Here is a 21,347-nt window from a genome sequence, read left to right as displayed (position 1 = left end):
GAGACTTTTGTGATCAATCATTAGGGTGAACTTCTTTCCAAGTAAATAATGCCTTCAAAGCTTAAGGCCATGAACTATTGGCAACTCCAAATCATGAGTAGCATACCTTATTTCATGGAATTGTAGATTTCTTAAGGAGTAGGCCAATGGATTTCCCTCTTGTATAAGGACACATCCCAATGGAAGAGATCTTACATCAATAGAATGCGTACATGAGGCTAGGAAGGATTAGAAAATCAATGGAATAAGTGAAATGGAGAAGCATCAAAAGAGTTCTTCAATGTCTGATATTCTCTCATTGGGCCTTTTCCATTGTAAATTTCATTTATTGTGAAAGAAGCTATTTGGATTGAATGCTTTTGTAAGCTGGAACTGAGCATACCATCAAATTTGGCCTTGTTTATGCTAATGCCTAGAAGGTAGTATACGTTTAGTTTGTATGCCTGCATAGCATGTTTGACATTCATACTATGCATGGGCTCAATGGAAATGTTTAGTAAAAAATCGTAACATTTACTATAGAAAAGATAGATTGAAACTCATTGTTAATTTTTTGTTGTTTTATTGCTATTTTTATTTCTAATTAGAAACTAGTTTTTTTAATTTTACCAGTGAAAAATTCTTTAATGATTTGTTTTTTGTCTCAACAAGATGTTTTGCTTTAAAGTTTCCAAGTTGAAATTATGTTTTAAAGGACGAGTTACAAGATCAAGCACATCTTTTGCATTGGTAAACTCGTGAATTTGCATCTTTTGCATTGGTAAACTCATGAATTTGCATCTTTTACTACTTTAAATTCTTGGTTTAGGTTAAGATTTAGGATGGAGCCTATTACTAGGTTTTGATTGAGTTTGTTGAAGCTAGATTGCTCAATTGGAGTCCTTACTATGTAAGTCTACTTCTTGAGTAGATTAGTGAGAGGTGTAATGATCAAAGTCTAATCATTAAATAAAAAAATAGTACCATCTGGTCAATCCCAGAAACTATGTACTTCTTTGACTATCATTGGGGGTAGCCATTCTTGCACATCCATGACCTTGGCTAGGTCCAATGCAATCTCCTTTTTTGACATTATGAATCGAGATACTCAATTGGATTTTTAAAGAATACACACTTGCTCTTTTTGGCATAAAGCTTCTACATCCTTAGTGTCTTAAGAACCATTTGAAGTTGCCCTTTGTCTTCTTACTCTTCCTTTCAGTAACGTGAGAATTTCATTGAAGAAGATGAGGATAAACTCATCAAGATAGGGCCAAAATATGTCATGCATTGATTTGTTGAAAGTAAAATAAGCATTAGTCAACCCAAAAGACATTATGATGAATTCATTGTAACATAGTTCTCCTCATTTGATTATGATTTGATAGTACCATGATCTTAGGTTGATCCTGGAAAATATATTCACTCCTCGAATCCTATCAAGAAGTTTGTCAATCATGGGAATTAAGTACTTGTCCTTCATTGTATCCTAGTGTAGCCCATGATAGTCAATACAACGACAAGGGTTTCATATTTCTTCTTTTAAAACAAAACCATGGCTCCCCATGGAGAATTACTCTACCAACAAATTTTTAAGTTATTCTTTGAATTCAATGGCCTTTCAAATAGACATTTGATAAGCAAATTTCTTGACCAAATGTAGCCTTGATCCAACAATTTCTTAAGTTCTCCTTTGAATTCAATGGCCTTTCAGATAGACATTCGTTAAGGCCTCTTTGCTACTGGACTTGCTCCTTGCACAAGCTTGATTTCATTGTCAACTTTTTGTCTTAGGTAGAAGATTGGTTAATTCCTTTGAAATATACACAAACTCCTTTATCCAAGAGGGTTTCTCTTTGGACTTCTAGCCTTGATTCCACATTTGTAGTTTGACACAAAGATACAAATTCTTTTCATTTTGCTAATTCAACTAGGAGTTTAGATAGTGGCGCAATTTCTATATTTCAGCTTCTTGCACATTTCAAGGAAAAAAAAAGGTGTGCTTCTATAGTCAATCAAAACTTTGAAGAATTATATTAGAGATCTACCAGTGTCTAGATCATCTAAAGAATTGGTGATTTGGCCCCTTCTTATTGAGGGTTACATGGATAGTCTCTCTTTCCATCTTGATTTCCACTATGCTCTTCATCGTCCTCTTCCTTAGAGGCATTGGTTGCGTCAATTCTTTCTTTTTCTCTTTCTATTGTACTTTTGAGTTTCTTTGCAAAAATATCCTTGTCAAGGTGGATGATTCAACCTATGGAACTGTCTCTTGGTTTCTTCCAATTCATTGTAATGGTAGCATTTTTTTCCATCATTACTTAATGTGTTGGGATGAAGGTGCTAGTTGCATGGGCCTTTTTTCTTGCACCTGTCTATTGTGTAATCTAAGTCTTTGATAAATGCATGGGATTATTTGTTTAGTGTACATTGTTGCTAATATCTTTTGCTCTTAAGCTTAGATTGGATGCCTTGAAACAGAGGTCTGGCTTGGGCAAGGTCATTCTAAAGATGAGGATCTCATTGCCTCTAGATAGGTATTCTTCAATGGGTTTAGTCATTGGCAAAATCTAGCCCCTTGTTGAGTAGTATTCATTGGTGGGGCATACTTCATGAGGGTCACAAATTGGAAGTAATAGGTCTCTAGATTCAACCTTAGTTGGAAAAAGGCAAAGAACTTGCTCATCTTTAGTGTGTGGTAGAAAGGTGGAAGGTAACTTCCTCACATTGTTTCTTTCATTTGATCCAAAGTAATAACGGTTTCCAATATCTCACTATCTTGGCACCAATATTTCCACCAAATGCATGTCTCCCCTATTAGCTTCAATTCGGTTAGCATGGCCTTGTTGGAGATGCTAACTCTTTCAATTTTGAAATAGTCCTCCATGGACTCTATCCATACTTCAACATCTTTGCCATCAAATTTGGGTGGTTTCACTTGCATGAGAAGGGATTTGTCCTCTTGCAATTTGATGGTATTGATGACAAGTTGAACATTTGATTAGATTAAAGGAGACAATTTGATAAAGATTCAATATATTTTCTTCTCACATTTTATTTCAAGATCATGACACATTATTCTTCTCTTTAAATCTCAAAAGTCAAATGTCATTACATCATCATAGAGATTTTCCAAGGTCTAGCCATGGAATTCACTTACATCAATTATTTTATATTTGCATGGGTAGGCAAGTGTGAGGTGTTCGCCAGTCTCAATCCATGGCACACCTTTTAGTAGTCCATCAGTAGGTTTTCCAAAAATGATGCCGCCCAGTGCTCCCTTGGAACATCACGGGGTTTGTCACTTAGGCTCTACTGAGTCTACTTTGCAATGGGAGAGTTCCAACCGAACCCACTAGGATCAACCTGAATTTTTGAGTGAAAGGTGAGAAGGATCAAAGCTTGCTTGGAAGTGAGCTATGGCGGAGAGCAAGAGCAAGAAGAGAGAGAGACAGAAAATGGGAACTCCAATAGTTACAATGTGTCCTTCTAAGTCAAACAGTATACAATGTACACAAAGTATAGATAAGATACAATATAAAGGAAAGTGTCCTTCTAAGTCAAACAGTGCATAACCGACTACACTAATCGACTAGCGCTATATCTTTGCCAGCTGTAGGTAGGTGTAACAAACTAAATATAATAAGTGATAAGTCAGTGGCCATGTGAGTATCATAATGACCACCAACGTGCTAAGTGTAGACGTGCGGACTCATCTATCTAGGTGGTCTATCATCAATGTCCACATATAATGAGCTTGCCATCTCAACACTCCCTCTCAAGCTCAATTCTATCTCTGCAACTCCAAGTAAGGTTCGGAACTTTTGAAGCTTCTCTGCACCCAATGCCTTTGTGAAAATGTCAGCTATCTGATCCTGTGTGCTGACATATACCAAGTCAATCTCTCCTGCAAGTACCTTCTCTCTCATAAAGTGGTAGTGCACCTCAATGTGTTTTGTCCTAGTATGGAACACAGGATTCCTAGCTAACTGTATGCTGCTCATGTTGTCACAATGAATAACAATTGGACCATCTCCCTGCACGTCCAAATCACCTAATAACTTTTGCAGCCATACCACCTCACATGCTGCCATAGCAGCACCTCTATACTCAACCTCTGTACTCGATAAAGCAACTGTAGGTTGCTTTTTGCTGCTCCATGTAGTTGCTGCACTACCAAGGGAAAACATGAATCCACTTGTAGATCTTTTGTTAGACATGCTACCAGCCCAATCTGCATCTGTGTATCCAAAGACCTATACATCCTTACCTGCCTCATAAAAAAGTCAATAATGTAAAGTGGACTTCACATACCTCAATATACGTCTAACTGCATCCAAATGAGACTTTCTAAGCATCTGCACAAATTAACTGACAAGGCCAACAACATAGCTCAAGTTTGGCCTTGTGATAGTCATAAAATCAAACTCCCTACTATCCTCTTGAACATAGTAGTGTCTTCTATCTCAACCCCAACGTCAACACTCAACTTCACATTTTGCTCCAATGGTACTGAAAGAGGCTTACATGTTGTCATACCATACTTGGATAACATATCCAAGCCATACTGCCTTTGAGATAGCCATATACCATCATCACATCTGATCACCTCAATACCAAGAAAGTATCTCAGCTCACCTAAATCTTTCATCTCAAACTTCTTCTTCAAGAAGTCCTTAACTTCAGCAATCCCATTGTCACTGTCACCTATAATAATCAAGTCATCCACATAGATGACTATGATAACCAAACCTGCATCTCCCTTTCTCACATAAAGTGAGTGATTAGCATCAGAAATACAAAATCCAATATTGACAAGATACTCTCCAATCTTGTCAGACCATGCTCTAGGTGCCTGCTTCAGCCCATAGAGCACCTTCTTTAACCTGCACACATATGTGGGATGCTTTAAATCCTCATAACCTGTTGGTTGCTCCATATACACTTCTTCTTGAAATCCACCATACAAGAAGGCATTCTTAACATCCATTTGTTGCAAAATCCAACCTTTGGATGCTGCCAAGGCAATCACACATCTAACAGTTGCCATCCTAGCAACTGGACTAAATGTCTCTTCATAATCTATGCCATATGTTTGAGCATAGCCTTTTGTAACCAACCTAGATTTATACCTGCTTACTGAACCATTTGCATTATGCTTGAATTTGTAAACCCACTTAGAACCAATAGATTTTCTATCCTTAGGTAAGGGTACCAAATCCCAAGTCTTATTGGCTTCTAATGCAGCCATCTCCTCAACCATTGCAGCATCCCAATGAGCATGACCAATAGCATCCTCAAAACAAGTGGGCTCAACATCCTCAACTAGTTTCACCATATAAGAATAATGGTGAGATGCATAACCTTCAAAACCAAAAACATGGTATCTGACCCTGCTAGATCTGCATACCACCGGGTCACTCAATGGAGCCTTTACATTACTATGAGCTCTCTGTACACCTGATGTCCTGATTGAAGGAATACCAAGCTCATCATCCAAAGTTTCTGAACCACTGGAATTTTCGTCAAATCCCAAATGATTGGCAGATGCATCATTACCATCCAGTACTTTCTTCTTTCCTTTGTCCTTTCCTGCAACACTTATAGATCCACCTGAAGATGTGGAGCTACTCCTTAGTCTCCCAGACCAAGGGCTCACTGTAGATATAGGACCAGATGATGTTTCTGGTCCACTAAGACTCAGCGATTCTTGTTTTTCTTTATGTACATACCTGCCCTGATCATTATCATCATCTAATACATCACTAGCAGGTGCACACCAGCTGCCCATCTCATCGAAGATAACATCCCTGCTCACTCTGACCTCACCTGTGACAAGGTTATAATAGCGATACCCTTTCTGCTCTAAAGAGTACCCAATAAAAATACATTTTCAGCCTTTGGATCAAGCTTCTTCCGTAGCTCATCTAGCACATGAATATATGAAACATCTCCAAATACCTTCAAGTGTGATACATCGGGCTTTTTGCCAGTAAAGCACTCTTTGGGAGTCATCCCATGAACTGCAGCTGTGGGAGTTCTGTTCATAATGCAGCAATATGGACAGCCTCAGACCAAAAATGTTTGGCCATATTCTTTTTAGCCATTAATGCCTGTCCGACTTCTGCAATATGCCTGTTTTTTCTTTCTGCAATCCCATTTTGCTGTGGGTTATACATTCAAGTAAATTGCCTCTTTATCCCATGAGTCCTCAAGAAGCCAGTAAACTCATTAGAGAGGTACTCTCCCCCTCCATATGATCTCAAGCACTTCACTTTTAAGCATGTTTCCGTTTCAACAACTGTCTTAAAAGATTTGAAGTGCTCAAACACATTACTCTTTTCCTTCATGAAGTATACCCATAACTTCCTTGAACAATAATCAATAAATGTGACAAAGTATTTGCTACCACCAAGAGATACATTTTGTATAGGCCCCCAAACATGTGTATGCACTACATCAAGTATTTTTCTACTCACTTCTCTGTCATGCGAGAAGGATTGTCTTGCCTGCTTACCAAACTGGCATGCTTCACAGACTTTATGCAATTCTGCAACTCTAAAAGAATGCAACCCTGTAAACAATCCTCTGGACTGCATTGATTTCAGCCTTTGTACATTTGCATGTCCAATGCATTTATGCCATATTTCAATATATGCAACTACTCCTTTTCCTTTAGCATACATAGCAGCATCCATTGTAGGAATTTCAACATCTAAAGTGAACATTCGGCCAACTCTACTTCCTTTTGTGACCAACCTGCACTTATCATTAAAGTCTTCTATAAAATAACCTTTTGCATTGAATCGGACTTGCAACCTTTGCTCTACCATTTGGCCAACAGACACTAGATTCTTTGTGATTGATGGCACATGTAATACATTCGTCAGATCTTTGTCTGGCCATCATACAAGGACAAGTGAACCTTTCAAATGTGTGAAATTGGGTGGCATGAATCATCACCCGTTTGCACATAGCCTGGATTTTGTAAGTCCTGCATCTCTCCAAACCATTCAACATGACTGGACATATGATTAGATACACTTGAATCGACATACCATACATCATCATGTGTCCCCTTCCTGTAACTGCATTCATCATATGCTGCATAACAAATAAACGCTCATTTTTGTCTTCATTCTATCGTGAAGATGATGCATAGTTTCCTTGCTGTAATTTACCATTGCGATTATCATGCTTCTTAGCATAGCAATGAGCTGCAATATGGCCTGTTTTGCCATAATAATGGCAAACAATAGCAGAATTTCCAGAACCTCTATTCTGCCATCCACCTCTTCCTCTAGAGCTTCCCCTGCCTCTAAAGTTTCCTCGGCCTCCTGAAACCTGCATTTTACCAAATTACTGATTGAACCTGTTTTGCTGGTTATCACCAGCACGTCCCATACCACGGCCTCTCAAAGAGGATCTACCACATCCCCTTCTTGAACTTGAATAAAATACTTAAGCTTGCTCACCATTTTTTTTAGATGAGTCACCCTGCATATTGATCTCTGTCAAGAATCGCGTGGTGGGGGGACTTGCTCAAGATGCTGCGCCAAACACACACAGAATGCACAAGGAGAAGCTCACTCAAGAGACAAGAAGAGAGATGGAGGCCAAAACGTTTTCTTGTTGGTTTCTTCTTCTTCTTTCACACACTTTTCAATGTACAAAAAGTATAGATAAGATACAACATAAAGGAAAGTGGCCTACTAAGTCAAACAATGCATAACCGACTATACTAGTCGACTTGTGCTATAACTATGCCAGCTGTAAATAGTTGTAACAACCTGAATATAATAAGTAATGAGTCAGTGTCTGGGCATAGACTTTTGCAACCAGCCTAGCTTTGTACCTACTAACAGAACCATCTGTATTGTGCTTAATCTTATAAAACCACTTACATCCAATAGCTTTCTTGCCCTTTGGCAATGATACTATATCCCAAGTCTTATTGGCCTCTAATGCAGCCATCTTCTCATCCATTGCTGCATCCCAATGAGTATGACCAACAGAATCCTCAAAAGAAGTGGGCTCAAAATCCTCAACTAGTTTCACCATATAAGCATAATGGTGAGCTGCATAACCTTCAAAACCAAATATGTTAACAGGGTATCTCACCTTGCTAGACCTGCGTACCACTGGATCACTCAATGGAGTCTTTGCATTGACGCATGCTCTCTACACACCTGGAGTCCTCACTGAAGGAATGCCAAGCTCATCATCCAAGCTCTCTGAGCTACTGGAGTCTCCATCAAGAACTGCATCAATGCCATCTGACACTTTATTCTTTCCTTTGTCTTTACCTGTAGTGCTACTAGATGCACTTGAAGATGTAGAGCTACTTCTTAGTCTCCAAGACCAAGGATTACCAGATGATGTCTTTGGTCCACTAAGAGTTTGTAATTCTTGCTTTTCAGCCTGCACATGAGTGTCATGATCATCATCATCATCCAATGCATCACCACTAGATGCATACCAACTACTCATTTCATCAAAGATGGCATCCTTACTCACTCTGAACTTACATGTGACAGGGTTATAACAATGATACTCTTTTCGCTCTAAAGAGTATCCAATAAAGACACACTTTTCAGCCTTTGGATCCAGTTTCTTCCGCAACTCATCTGGCACATGAACATATGCAATAGATCCAAACACTTTCAAGTGTGAGACATTAGGCTTCTTACCTGTAAAACATTCTTCGGGGGTCATACCATGAATTGCAGCTATGGGAGTTCTGTTCATAATATAAACAACAGTATGAACAACCTTAGACAAAAAATGCTTAGGCATATTCTTTTCAGCCATCAAGGCACATGCAACTTCTGCAATATGCCTGTTTTTCCTTTCTGCAACCCTATTTTGCTGTGGGATATACCTGCATGTGAACTATCTCTTTATCCCATGAGACCTCAGAAAATCACTGAACTCATTCAAGAGGTACTCTCCCCCTCCATTTGACCTCAAGCACTTTACTTTCAAGCCTGTTTCTCTTTCAACTGTAGCCTTGAAAGTTCTAAAGTGCTCAAATGCTTCACTCTTTTTCTTCATAAAATATACCCACAGCTTTCTAGAATAATCATCAATGAATGTGACAAAGTATGAACTGCCTCCAAGAGATACATTTTATGTAGGCCCCCAAATATCTGTATGCACAACATCAAGGATATTTCTGCTTACATCTTTGTCATGTGAAAAGGGTTGTCTTGCCTGCTTACCAAACTAACATGCTTTGCATACCTTATGAAATTCTGCAATTCTAAATGTAGCCTTTGTACATTTGCATGTCCAATGCGTTTGTGCCAAATTTCAATATCTGCAACAACACCTTTTCCTTTAGCATACATAGCAGCATTCATAGTAGAAATTCCAGCATCCAGAGTAAACATACGTCCAACTCTACTTCCCTTTACAACCAACCTGCACTTGTCATTGAAGTCTTCTACAAAGTAGCCCTTTGCATTAAATCTGACTTGCAGCCCTTTCTCTACCATCTGACCGACTGACATCAAGTTCTTTGTAATAGATGGCATATGTAATACATCTGAAAGACTCTTTGTCTTACCATCATGCAAGGACAAGGGAACTTTTCCAATGTGTGAAATTGGGTGGCATGAATCATCACCTATCTGCACACAACTTGCATTTTGCAAATCCTGCATCTCTCCAAACCATTCTGTATGGCTGGTCATATGATTGATGCACCTGAATCAACATACCAAATATCATCATGCGTTCCCTTTCATGTAACAACATTCAGCATATGTTGCATAACAAACAGACATTCATTTTTGTCTTCATTCTGTCGTGACGACGATGCATAGTTTCCTTGCTGCAACTTTTCACTGCGAATATCATCTTTCTTAGCATAACATTAGGCTGCAATATGACCTGTTTTGCCATAGTAGTGACACACAATGCCAAAGTTGTTAGAACCTCTATTTTGCCATCCACCTCTTCCTCTAGAGCTCCCCCTGTCTCTAAAGTTTCCTCTGCCTCCAGAAACCTGCATTTCACCAAACTGTTGATTGAACTTGTTTTGCTCGTTATCGCCAGCACGTCCCATACCATGGCCTCTCGAAGAGGATCTTCCACATCCCCTTCCTGAACTCGAGTAAAATGCTTGGACCTGTTCACCATTTCTTTCAGAAGAATCACCCTGCATATTGATCTCTTCAGTAATCATGAGAGAGATCAACTGATCAAAATCTGGAAATGGCTTCCATACATATACTGAAGTAACAAATGATTTCCATGCCTTCTCATTACTAAGGCCACTCAAAGTGGATGAAACCAAATCATCATCATCTGGCATTGCATCAATTGCTGCTAAGGCATCTACAATGCTCCTCACCTTCAAAACATACTCATTGATAGACATTTTCTCTTTCTTCAAGGCATTCAACTCTCACTTGAGTTGAATCTTTCGTGCCTTTGTATTTACTGAAAACATGGTCTCAAAAATTGTCCAAGCTGCATGTGAAGTTTCTGCATTCTTGATATGTCCCAGCATAGTATTATCAATTACTGCAGATAGCCAGTACATTACCTTTTTGTCTTTCGCATTCCACTCTTTCCATGCTTTTAACTCATCTGCAGTCGGAGAGATACCCAGCTCTGGCTCCTTTTCTTCACTTGAAATAAACTCATAAAGGCCCTTTCCAATAAGGAAGTTCGTCACACGGAACTTCCATGAAGGGTAGTTGTTCTTGTCAAGCTTCTCAATAATGGAATTTCCACTGTTCTCTGCCATTATCACAAAACTAATACCAAACAGCAAGCAAATCTTCTGCAACCCTCAACCTGTAGTGCACATCAATACACCTGACAGCCTTTTTCATTGTCTGCTCAACAATACATGCAATCTGCAACCAGTTTGTAGATAAACCTTGTGTTTATTCGCTGTAAACACCTTTGAACTTACAGATCTGAAATCTGTAACCTGTGCACCTGCATACGGCAGACACAGCTGAAATTGCAGGATACCTCGAATTGTTGTCCGCAACCTTGTGAGTCTAAAACGGGACCTGAAATGACCTCGGATGGCCAAAATAGCAGCGGATGAGCCTTAAAGGGATTTTTTGTAGAATACACAGTACTCTTTGCGCACACCAAATCTCACTGCAATCTGAGATTTTTGCTCTGCCCTGCTTCCGGTGCCTCCACATGCACTATTCAAGAGAGAGAGTGGAAGAATGGGAGAGCTTCTTACCCGTTGCTTGCTTGCTCTAACCTTACTTCTTCTCCTTCACTTCAGCCTTTGAAATCAGCCTCTCTCAGTGGCGCGGCTTTGATACCATGTCAAGAATCGCGTGGTGGGGAGACTTCTCAAGATGTTGCGCCGAACACACACAGAATGCACAAGGAGAAGCTCACTCAAGAGACAAGTAGAGAGATGGAGGCCAAAACGTTTTCTTGCTGGTTTCTTCTTCTTCTTCCACACACTTTTCAATGTACACAAAGTACAGATAAGATACAACATAAAGAAAAGTGGCCTACTAAGTTAAACAATGCATAACCGACTACACTAGTCGACTGGTGCTATAACTATGCTAGCTATAAATAGGTGTAACAACCTGAATATAATAAGTAATGAGTTAGTGGCCATGTGAGAGTCATAATGACCACCGACGTCCTAAGTGTAGACGTGTGGACCAATCTAACCAGGCGGTCCATCATCAATGTCCGCATGTGTTGAGCTTGTCATCTCAATAATCTCTTCGGTAATCATGAGAGAAATCAACTCATCAAAATCTGGAAATGGCTTCCGTACATATACTGAAGTAACAAATGATTTCCATGCCTTCTCATTGTTAAGGCCACTCAAAGTGGATGAAACCAAATTATCATCATCATGCATTGCATCAATCGCTGCTAAAGCATCAGCAATGCTTCTCACCTTCAACACATACTCATTGACATACATTTTCCCTTTCTTCAAGGCATTCAACTCTTGCTTGAGTTGAACCTTTTGTGCCTTTGTATTTACTGAAAACATGTTCTCAAAAAGTATCCAAGCTGCATGTGAAGTTTTTGCATTCCTGATATGTCCCAACATCATATTATCAATGACTGTGAGATAACCAGTACATCACTTTTTTATCTTTTGCATTCCATTCTTTTCATGCTTTTAATTCATCTGTAGTCAGAGGGATACCCAGCTCTGGCTCCTTTTCTTCACTTGAAATAAACTCATAAAGGCCCTTTCCAATGAGGAAGTTTGTCACACGGAACTTCCATGAAGGGTAGTTGTTCTTGTCGAGCTTCTCAATAATGGGATTTCCACTGTTCTCTACCATTATCACAAACAAGGATACTGTTGAAAACTAGAGTTGCAGCATTGGAATGTGTGTACAAGAGGGAGAAGAGAGCTCAAAGTACAAGAACTAAATCTTTCTTACTAAGTTGCTTAGAGTACAACTTGGGTACACTCTCCCACACTTGATAGTGACCCATAGGTTGTTTATATAGCCTTTACCAAGCTAGGGTTAGGGTTTTCCCTGCCCCTAGGGCTATTCACACTCATCTGCCCTTATACTCCCCTGCTTATAGTGGGTTCCTATGCCTTCCTTCTAACATCCCCCCTCAATGCTAGGGTGGCATTGGATTACAAAGCATGTAAGAGATTCCCCCCTTCTTGGGATGCCTTTATAAATCAGGCTTACAAGGTTGTTTTAGGTAGATGATTTAAAGAGTCAAAACAATCGATCTTCAGATGGATTGGAGGCATAGTTGGCCACCAATTCTTTGGGTATATCAGGAGTGTTGGGACATTTACTAGTGATATGCCCTGTCTTTTTGCACTTGTTATATTTCATCTTCTCGGGATACTTCTTCCAGCAGTTGTTTACAAGATGTCCTTTCTTCTTACAGAAAGAACATCTAGTGAGAGCTGTATGAACCAATACTTGATCACGGGAATTTGAAGTTGCCTGACTGTTGCTGCTTTCTTTGTGGTTCCTCTTTTCTTCATCCAAATAGGATTGAATGGTACTTGCCAATGTAGGATCTGGAATGTTGGTGAGAGTAGTTACAAGAGTAGGAAACACCTATTTTATAGCTTTTAGGAGAATAGCAATAGCATCTTCTTCATGTATTGGAGCTTGTACAGAGGCAAGTTGTGCCATAAGTCCCTTCATATGAGAGATGAATTTTCCCAAATCTTCTCCTGATCGATATTCCAAGCTAAAGAATTCAATTTTAAGGAAGATTTTAGTATTTTTGCCAGCGGCTCCATAGAGCTTTTCAAGCTCATCCCATTTTTCTTTAGTAGTGTTTAGTTTATCAACATGATGAATCAGGGATTCATCTAAGTGTAACATTATGATTGCTTGAGCACGTTGGTTATCCTCTATATCAACCAGATTTGCAGAGTTTATAGCTCTACTACCTTGAATAAGAGGCCAATACCCTCGCTCCATCATTTTGTATTTTATAAGTACCTGCCATGGGTGGAAATCTTTGCCATCAAACTTTCGAATTTGAGGATGGACATCAGCATATGTTGTGGTCATTGGGAAGGTCTTACCACTTGTTAGGACAAGGGCAATGTCTAGTCCCTTACAAACTTTCCACTGAATGTGGAAGCAAATCAGACAATTTGAAATCAAAGTTGCAATGAAGAGAAAGGCTGAAAATCATATAAATGTAATATTTCAAAGTATGACTGTGGTGGTCCTTTCTTATGTGCAAACTTCTTCCGAGGTTTAATAGTCTTTTTAGGTTTTAATGAAGTAAACCTAGATTGGACTTTAGGCTCCTCCTTGTGGTATGGCTTAGTGGATGAAGCTTGTGTTGGACAAGGTTGGTCTATGATCTCAATGCTTGTTTTGCTGATGATTCCGAGGAGAGTACAATGACACTCATGCTTTTGATTTCATTGACCAGTGTACTTGAAACAAAGTCACTCACGGTATGCAATATACTTCTAGTGTATGATGGTCTATGTGTTAATTGTATACATAACCTTACAACAATATACGACGAGGAATAAAAAACTCACTAGATTTTAGTGAATGCCCAGCAAGCAAATGATTAGATGATCCATGATTAGTGTTTAGAAACACTATTGTCAAGCTTAGTGAAGTGCTTGAATGGAACCCGATTGGAAGTCGACTTCCCAATGCTTAGTGATGTCCATTGAGCATGCCCAAGAGCTTTAGAATCTGGAATAGGCTTCAAAGACTCTGCTTCAGTGATTAGAATCACTGTTAATGAAGCTCAGAGTGAAAAAATGAAAAAATGTCAAGCTTGGAGCTTGTTGGCTATGGCTGCCTCAAAATACACAGTTAGGGTTTGGCAGAGATCTCTCTCTGTGGGAGGAATTTCTAGGAACCCTTGTAGATGAGGATAGCCACTAGGGGGGCTATCAAAGCCCCAAGATAGCTGCTGGGATCGCGTCGCCTGCTGTGTATACAGCAGCACGAATTTTGCGCTGTCAGAAATTGCGCCTATTTCTGGGAATCACGCAATTCCGGCCTCTCACGTGGACAATGTCGGGGGTAGACCTAACGAGGAGCTGCGCCATGATGTGGAGAAGAGAACTCCAAAAAAAAGCACAGGCTGATATGGCCTCCTTTGTCCTCCCCAAGTTCTCCAATGGAGGTAAGTTGCAGGCAGCTCTGGACGAAAGAAGGATAAGATGAAGGAGGTAAAGGCTCATGTGCACTTAGTGATAACTGAGGCTGAGAGAAGCTGAGGAGATCAGAGATGGCTCTAATACCATGTTGAAAACTAGAGTTGCAGCATTGGAATGTGTGCACAAGAGGGAGAAGAGAGCTCAAAGTACAAGAACAAAATCTTGCTTACTAAGTTGCTTAGAGTACAACTTGGGTACACTCTCCCACACTTGATAGTGACCCATAGGTTGTTTATATAGCCTTTGCCAAGCTAGGGTTAGGGTTTCCCCTGCCCCTAGGGCTATTCACACTCATCTGCCCTTATGCTCCCTTGCTTATAGTGGGTTCTTATGCCTTCCTTCTAACAGATACAACACAACAAGCTAGTCTTCTGCAATCTTTCACAACATGTGCACAGCAATATACCAAGCAACCTTTTTCACTGATTGCTCAATAGTACATGTAATCTACAACCTGTTTGTAGATAAACTTATGTTTGCTTCCTGCAAACACCTCAAAAATTACAGATTCAAAATCTGTAATCTATGCATCCACTTTCGGTCAATACAGCCAAAATCATAGTGTACCCTGAAATTGTTGTCCGCAACATTGCGGCTCTAAAACGGGGCCTGAAACGGCCTCAGATGCCCAAAATAGCTGTGGGCAAGCCTTAAAGGGCTTATCTACAGAATATATAGTGCTCTGCTTGCACACCAAATCTCACAACAATCTGAGATTTTCGCTCTACCCTGCTTCCAATGTCTCCATAGGCACTATCCAAGAGAGAGTGGAAGAATGGGAGAGCTTTTTACCCGTTGCTTGCTTACTCAAGCCTTGCTTCTTCTCCTTCACTTTAGCCTTCAAAATCAACCTCTCTCAGTGGCGCGGCTCTGATACCATGTCAAGAATTGCATGATGGGGAAATTTACTTGAAGCTGCTGCGCCAAACACACACTGTATACACAAGAGGAAGCTCACTCAAGAACACAAGAAGAGAGATGGAGGCCAAAAACGTTTTCTTGCTGATTTTTTTTCTTCTTCCACACACTATGCAATGTACACAAAGTATAGATAAGATAAAACATAAAGGAAAGTGGCCTTCTAAGTCAAGCAGTGCATAACCGACTACAGTAATCGATTGGCACTATTTCTTTGCCAGCTGTAAGGTAGGAGTAACAAACTAAATATAATAAGTGATAAGTTAGTGGCCATGTGAGTATCATAATGACCACCAACGTGCTAAGTGTAGATGTGCGGACTCATCTAGCCAGGCAGTCTATCATCAAAGTCTGCACGTGTTGAGCTTGCCATCTCAACAGCCCTGAGGTAGTGCAACCAAATACCAACTCATATTCTTGTGTAGGGAGTCTATCTCAGACTGCATAGCCAAGGGATCAAATCTATCAGGTGAATGTCTATCTCTAGTAGACTGAGGCTCTACAGCCAGGGTCCAACACCCTGGCCATGTGTACCAATTGTTGCTGCAGGCTGTCCAACTGGCTAAGTAGGAGCACGTGGCTCCTCTTAGAATATAACCATGCGTATCTCTACCACCTTCTCAGGCTGCCTATGCATCTTGTCTTCGTGGAAGACTACATCATGGCTGCGGATGACTTTCCGCGCTTGCAGATCCCAGAGGTGGTAACCCATCTCGCTTGCATCCCCATAGCCAAGGAAAATGCATTTGACACTCTTAGGATCCAACTTAGTACGCTTGTCTTTGGGAACATGGCAGAATGCCTCACATCCAAAGACACATAGATGTGCATAAGATGGAGGTTTCCCAGTCCATACCTCCTCTGCAACATGGAAATCCAAACCACTAGAAGGTGATCTATTTATGACATGCACAGTTGTATTGACTGCCTCAGCCCAAAAGCTCTGTTGTAAGCCTGCACGGCTAAGCATATTGCATACATGCTCCTAGATGGTTCTATTCATTTGCTCAGCCAAACCATTTTGGGGTGGGGTATAGGGGGTGGTCAACTGACGTTGAATACCCCTCTCGTCACACAGTTTCTCAAAAGCATATGACACAAATTCTCTCCCATTGTCAGTCCTAAGGCATTTCAGCCTATGCCCAGTCTAGTTTTCAACAAATGCAAGCCATCTTTGAAATACAGCCAAGACATGTGACTTAAGCTTAATGGGGTAAGCCCAGAATTTACGTGAAAAATCATCAATGAACGTCACAAAATACTTTTCACCACCCACAGACTGACAGGGTATGGGCCCACAGACATTTGAATGTACCAATGCTAGGGGCTCACTCATGCATGTCCTACTAGATTTCTTATGCGTATTCCTAGTCTGTCTGCCATAAAGATAATGCTCACATGAATCAAAACATGCGTAGTCAAGGGGCGGTAAGTACTGCAAAACCAGAAAGTATTTTCATTCCCTTCAAGGACATATGGCCCAAACGGGCATGCCAAAGAGATACATGTGGGATGGAACTCAATGACAAAACATGGTCAACAGAGGACCCATCAACTACAAGAGGATAGAGGCTGCCAGCTTTGGCACCTCTAGCAAGCACGTGTGCCACGGGTTATCTTCCGGGCAGAATCCCCAAATGAAATATGAAATCCAACATCATCAAGCCGCCCTGCAGACATAAGACTGCGTGTAAGCACAAGTACATGATGTACATCTTGTAACAGAAAATTACTGTCGCAATGATGACATGTCACATTAGCATTTCTTCCATGAGACTTGATGCGCGACTTACCAGGTGACTTAGACCTAGACTTCTGCAAGTCTCTGCCACGGTCATTCCCACAGTCATTCTTGCCATTACCATCTCTGCCTCTAACAGTCAAAGCATGTAATACACAAGAGGCATCCAAGTTCTTACAATTGATCTCTTCCTGTGCAGAAGAGCACTATCTACATCAGGCAAGTTCAAAATAGTAGCAGAAGCACATAAGGCAGTGCAGAATACATCCCATGACTCACTTAGAGTCCCAAAAAAAACAATGGAGTAATCTCATCATTAAAGGTAATACCCTGCGAAGTCAAGTTCTTGAGAATAGCGTGGAACTGGCTCAAATGAATAGACATTGTCATATTCTCCTTCATTCGCAGGTCCATAAGCTGCTTCGTACATCAGACTTCTTGGACTTTTCTTGTCATAGAGATTCTTAATTTTATCCCAAAACTGCCAAGCACTCTGTGCTTCCTCAACCACATTGTAATGCACCTATTCAGTGAGAGACAAGATGAGGATAGACTTTCATAACTCATCAAGCTCATCCCATTTGTCATCAGTCATAGTTTTAGGCTGCTTGCCATGCATCCTTAGTGGCTTTATCTGCGATTTTTGCACCAATACTTGCCAAACTTGGCTATTTCAATAGGCATAATTTGTACCATCAAGCTTAATGATGTTGAAGATAGCACTGTCAGTGGAAAAAGAACCCATAATGTAGTCCAAAACAATGCAGAAAGTTCAAAACTGCTTGCTATTTTTTGCTATAAATAGCCAAAATACCACCAAAACCAAGGCAAAATGACCACAAACTGATAGCTAATGATGTTGCCCACCAAGTACCATCAAAAGTACATAAAATCAGGACGATTCGGCATGAAAATTCCACATTAGTCCATACATAACTACTTATTGTAATAAATTATAGCCACGTACAATGAGAGTAAACTGTAGGCAAAATCAACGCACCAAGCCAAGCACTGGACTATCAAAGCATAACTAGCATCGAGCGGGCATACATCAGCATATGACAGTCATACGAACATTGAGAAAACACCTAATAATTATAGCTATATATAAACTATTATTGTGTATATGTTGATTATAATATGAATTATTTATCATTGACATGTTATTATATATGTTCCACACACACACACACACACACATTTATACTTGGCTTTTTTTAACACACATACACACCCACAAATTACTTATCCTTGTTCTATTTGTTCATGCTTTGTAAAAATGGACATACATATAGAAACACATACTTTACTACTAAGATTTTTCCTTAGATTCATACGTGTAATTACTACTAAGATGCATAATCCATCCTATTTCTTGTCTATGAACACACACATCCACACACACCCACAATTAGACATTCTACTTATAAATGCTCTACCCCTACATACTTACACACATTATTATGACATACATAATCCATCCTATTTCTTGTCTATGAACACACACAACCACACACACCCACAATTAGACATTCTACTTATAAATGCTCTACCCCTACATACTTACACACATTATTATGACATACAAAAACACATATACATATTCTCTATATTGACATTATAGAAAAACACACACACACACACAACTTGTGTCTACTCTTTTTCTTCATACACATATGCTGCACACATAGACATCTAAACTCATGCTTAGCTAACTATACTTTTTGTCTTTCTAGATGGCATACATAAATATAACACACATCCCCATACACTTGCTTATGATGATGCTATCTCTTAATGTTACTTAACACACAAACTCATACTCTCCATGTGTGTGGCACATGCGCGTGCACACACACACACACACAATTTACTTATGAACTCCTAACTCAAGATGTTTTAGAGGGAATCATGGTTTTTTGTTAAGGCCCCTTTTAGGACCAACTAGATGTTACACCCTCATACTACATACAATCGTGAGATGTCTAGTACACACACACACACACACACACACACAATTTACTTATGAACTCCTAACTCAAGATGTTTTAGAGGAAATCATGGTTTTTTGTTAAGGCCCCTTTTAAGACCAACTAGATGTTACACCCTCATACTACATACAATCGTGAGATGTCTAGTACCAGCATAATCACTTATCCTCTTTCTACCCTTTACTGTTGCTATATTTGGTGACCCTTTATTCTAGGCACTTCTTTAGCAAAACCTTCCTTTGTAAATGTTGATTCACTAAGGCTACATTATAGTTGTGTTTGGTAGCCCTTAGCTATTTATCAAATGATCCATCACACACACACATGCACATTAGTACACCTCTCAACTTACATATTCCTAAAACTTTATAGATACATCAACAATGGATTCAAGAGCATAGCCACTAGTTTGGTAACAATGATCAATTATATAAATTACTAATAATATTAATATGTATAGTTAATTATTAGTAAGCATTAACTATATAAAAAGCATTATTAGTGTATATGATCTATGATATACTACATACGATATTCCAAGCTTTTTTAAGTGTATGGTTTGGATATTCAAAGCTTATTTCATGGAATTTGGCATCTCAAATGCAACCTATGCATGTGAGATCATCAAGTAATAATCTAAAAAAATATTTAGATTCTCAAAACTATGAATATTTGTGAGATATAGGTAGCTTTATTTGTGAAATAAGAAGATTAAACTACTAGAAGTGTCTTCGGATTATGGGTTATGAGCCCCATCATAAGCTATATCAAATTATATTATTTTATGAACTAGCTTGAACATGTTTTCTCTAGCTTAAATCATATGAATACACAACTTTGAAGCACATGTTAAATTTGCATTATGCTAATTCATTATGTTGCCTCTTTGAAGTATATGTTAAGCCCACATGATGTTGATTTGTCATGTTTGCCTCTTCCTCAAATAGGCATGTTGCTATAGTGAGTCGCTAATCCTCAAATTAGATTGAAACAAACAATAATGACACCATAGGTTGCATTAAGCTAGGTAGTTTTCTCCTTTGTGAGTGGCACTCTCGATATTACATGTAACACATCATATCTTCTTATTACTCACAACACAGCTAGATCTTGATATTATTGTCATGCCTCTAGTTTTGACTGAATAGCTTATGACAACATAGCTTGGTGGATCCATCTTTATAAACAAAACATTACTACTTTTGAATCAAACTTTTGGCCTCTTTATAGTTGATCTGTGTGCTAGTTTTAGGAGTATACATTGATGGCACAAATCATATGCTTCCTTTCATATGGTGATAAATCAAATATCATAAAAAAAGTGGCCATATAGTAGGCTACACTTGGTGCACACACTTATTTTGTACTTAAACAATAGTGTTCATATGTACACACCTTATAAATATTCAAGATCAATATATTAGGACTTGCATTAGGTAGGTAGTTGAATTAAAACTATAAATGAATTCCGTGCTTCATTAGACTGTTACACCTTGACACTATCCCTAGATTTGTACAATTAACCCTTGCAATAGGAAACTTCACCATTAAGGTTGCATAGCATGCACTTATATAGCCATAAAAAGGTCCATGTTTCTCATAATTTGTTTGTTTGGATAAGTCTAGTAAGTTTGTAACTACCTTACTTTAAAATTATTGCTTATTGTATTGACATGCACACCTTGTCATACTTACAGATAGGAGAATGATGTTAACATAACATCACTTGGTTGTGGGTACTCTAGGTATGGTAACCTCAAGATCTTGAAGGTTTATAGAACACTTTTGACTTGAAGGGCTAATGATCATTATAAATGTTTTAAACATTGATTTTCGTGTCTATCTTGGTTGGTCGTATGGAATCATCATGAGGTTAATATAAACCGAGCCCTAATCATTCACATGTATTCATGTGCTGAGCAACATACCTTATGGCCATGCTTTGTGAATTATATCAAGAAATATTTGGCATAAACATTAACTTTTGTAGCATCATAATGGACAATTTAGTCAATATGTCTACTGGAACTACATGATATTTGAAGCATGTATATCTTACTTGGCTTTCCCATAGAAT

The sequence above is a fragment of the Lygodium microphyllum genome, chromosome 10 (assembly GCF_053477565.2).
Source record: "Lygodium microphyllum isolate KBCC chromosome 10, Lygodium_microphyllum_v1.1.10, whole genome shotgun sequence".
Classification (NCBI taxonomy): domain Eukaryota; kingdom Viridiplantae; phylum Streptophyta; class Polypodiopsida; order Schizaeales; family Lygodiaceae; genus Lygodium; species Lygodium microphyllum.
This window is presented reverse-complemented; position numbering follows the sequence as displayed.